Here is a 3,353-nt window from a genome sequence, read left to right as displayed (position 1 = left end):
ATCATGTTGTTTTGTTGCTAGTATTAGGTTGCCTTGATTGGAATTTGATGTTGGTGCTTAATACATGATGTTTGTCATTATCATTGTTATCTTGTCACTAAGTTTGAGTGGATGCATAGTCTAAGTAACCTTGTTTGGATTGATTGTTAGTTATATCTTACTTGCTTTGTTATTGCTATATGTTAGTTTGTTAGTTTAAAAATCCTAATAAGATTGTCTGTTCGGTTTAATTAATTACAAAGATTTAGTATCAAAAGTTAGCCGTGTCCATGGATTGATACTCGGTTCTTACCGATACTTTGCTACAAACGATAGGTACACTTGCCTTTCGTGTGTGGTTTGGTTGTTGGTGAAAACCATTTTTAAAACCCGATTTGTGCGAAACTTTTATTCAAATTATATATATATATATATATATTCGCACACGTCAAGTTTTTGGCGCCGTTGCCGGGGACACGGTGTTTTACTTTTGAAAACGATACGAGTAATTGATTGACCTTGTTGATATATTTTGCTCTATGTTATTTTAGTCTATTTCATTTTTATTCATCATGTTTTATTTTTATTTTTTAGCTATTTTTAAGAAGTTTTCCGTGTCTTGTTTGTTTTCCATTCCGCCTATTCCGCGTTTCTTTCGGGTGTTGCATGTCCACCACACCCGGTCCTAATCTTGTTTCCCCCTTTTCTGAACCCGAGCGACATCTTCGAGAAGGTTTGAGGAGTAGAGCATGAGAAATTGCTGAGGTCTTTGAAAACGAAGTTATGGAGAACGATGCGATTCCCGAAATAGAAGAGATGGTGGATCCGAACAATCAAGGTCGCACGGATGACTTTGCCACACCATCCCTTGATGGTTATGGCAACAATTTTAGGCAACCTGAGATTGCCGTGAGCTTTGAGATCAAGTCGAGTATTATTCATATGGTCGAAAATTCCGTTTCTTTCCATGGCCTCTCAAACGAGGACCCTCATGCTCATGTTGCGCACTTCCTTCGATTATGTGCGACATTCAAAATTCAGGGATGTACGGACGATGCCGTGAGACTCCGACTTTTTCCATTCTGACTTCCCGGGGCTACCTTGGAGTGGTTAGAGGCACTTCCTTCCGGTTCCATCACCACTTGGAACCAACTGGCCGAGCAGTTTCTTCTTCAGTACTTCCCACCCGATAAAACTGTAAAATACCAGGCCAACATTACTGGTTTTCGTGTTGATGATGACGATTCACTTTATGCTGCATAGGAGAGGTTCAAGGGCTTGTTGAGAAAATGCCCTCATCACGGTTTGAGTCGCGGACTTCAGTGTCGTACGTTCTTTGATGCTTTATTCGAAACGCAGAAGCAGGCCGTTGATCAGGTTCCGGGTGGAGATTTTGGTAGGTGTACCCAGAATGAGGCGTTGGATATTTTGGAACGAGCTGCTAAGAAGTGTTTTGCATATAATCCACCTCGTAGTATTCCTTCCACTAAGGGAGTTCATCAAGTCTATTCTAATACTCATGTTTCCGCCCAGTTAGAATCCTTGACCAAAAGATTTAACCAAATGCAATCCGATCTGTCCAAATCTAGCTCTTGTTGTGGGGTTTGTGATGGGAAACACCAGACCAGTCAGTGCCAGCAGGCCATGGTGGTGGAGGATGTTGACTTGTGGGCCGCCAAAATAATGCCTACAGCAACTCCTATAACCCGGGATGGAGAAACCACCCAAATTTCAGCTGGAAAGATGGTGGTGGCAGTCAAAATCAGAATCAAAAGCCACCGGGGTTTGACCGAAATCCAAATTACCAAAGTCAACCCCAGAACCAATCTTACCAGCAAAAGCCTCAGTTTGAGGGTTCCAGCAGGGGTGGTCAGTCTAGTGGGGGTCTAGTGTTGAAAATCTTTTGACCCAGCTTTTGGCTAAGACCGAGACCTCAAACAAACTGGCTGAACAGAGGAACCTGAAGATTGATGAGACTCTCCAGAGACACGATCTCGAGTTGAGGAATCAGAAAGTGTCCATTCAGACCATCGAGAATCAGGTCGAACAGATTGCTCAGCTCCTCTCTGCGAGACCACAGGGTGGCCTTCCGAGTAACACCGAGACTAATCCGAGGGCTGAGGCTAAGGCGATTACCCTGAGGAGTGGTAGATCCACCATTCCTGTTGATGCATCGGTTTCCACACCAAAACCGATTGCCGATGAGATCGAGACTGAGACTCATGGTGAGGTGCAACCAAGGTTAATCCCAGAAAGTACCGCACAAACCAGTGAGCCAGTTAGGACCTATGTTCCTCCTATTTCATACCCAGGCCGTTTGAAGAAGCAAAAGCTGGAAGAGCAGTACAGGAAATTCTTAGAGCTTTTTAAGCAGCTTCACATCAATCTTCCGTTTCTCGATGCATTGAAAGAAATGCCTAAGTATGCTAAGTTTCTGAATATTGTCAACGTCATGTCGACGGACATGCCAAGATGGCCATTTTAGTAGTTCATTCCATGCAACGCTATTTTCCACCGCCTAGAGCCACACCAGCATCTTAAGCAAAAGCTCACACCTTTTCTTAAGTAAGGCATGGCTTCAATATATGTGATTATCCTCCTATGAAATCTTTCAATAAACTTCTCCTTGAGAAACTGGTTTCAAGCCGAGCCTGAGGTGAAATCAGTCATGATTTTGCAGGGAGTTTCATTGATATGTGACAGGTTATGAGGGTTTCAATGGTGACTCCGCCACTAACAGATGCGCTTTACATATACGTGGTGATGTCTATAATGATGTTCATTGAACGAGTGTACATTACTGGTGTGGTTATTTTAGTGAAGATTATGGGAAAGAAAAGATACACTCGGTATTAACCCATGGTGTTAGTTCACCCGATATATACATCATTACTGATTGTTTTTAATCGTGTATCTTTTCTTGCTCGTAATCTTCAGCAAAATAACCCTAACATGTACACCCGCTCAATGGAACATCGATACATACATCATCATCACCCAACGAAAAGAGCGATCGTTAGTGGTGAATCACCATTAACCTCGTGCCCTCCAACATATCAACGAGAATCACTCTGTAAAAGAGATTGATTTCACGACAGGCTTGGCCCTAAACAAACTTCTTTGGTTTGATTTGAGAAAGTATTTAATTTATGTATGCCTTAAATAGAAAAAGGCTAGCGGTGGGAGACACTAGTGCATTTAAGAAGATATCGCTTCATAAAATGTTGATCTTGATGTGACATATATGTAATATTATTATATTGACATATATGTAATACTGTTGTATTACATACATGTAATTTAGCAACATTGTTGTATTGCATTACATGTATGTAATATTATACTATTCCATATTTGTAAATATGTAATATGTT

General features: G+C 41.4%; 1 non-coding gene across 1 annotated transcript; it reads right to left on the bottom strand.

Annotated features, from left to right (window-relative positions):
• Nucleotides 1–1,181: 1,181 nt before the first annotated feature.
• Nucleotides 1,182–1,286, bottom strand: LOC143581813 (small nucleolar RNA R71). The gene has a single exon (XR_013143888.1). It is a non-coding gene; the product is annotated as a small nucleolar RNA R71 (small nucleolar RNA).
• Between the last annotated feature and the right edge of the window lie 2,067 nt (nt 1,287–3,353).

Source organism: Bidens hawaiensis, unplaced genomic scaffold, assembly GCF_021521415.1.
Source record: "Bidens hawaiensis isolate Kalapana, Puna unplaced genomic scaffold, B.hawaiensis_p1.1 tig00031191_1, whole genome shotgun sequence".
NCBI lineage: Eukaryota > Viridiplantae > Streptophyta > Magnoliopsida > Asterales > Asteraceae > Bidens > Bidens hawaiensis.
Note: the sequence above shows the minus strand (reverse complement) of the source record. Positions and strands in the feature narration are given on the sequence as shown.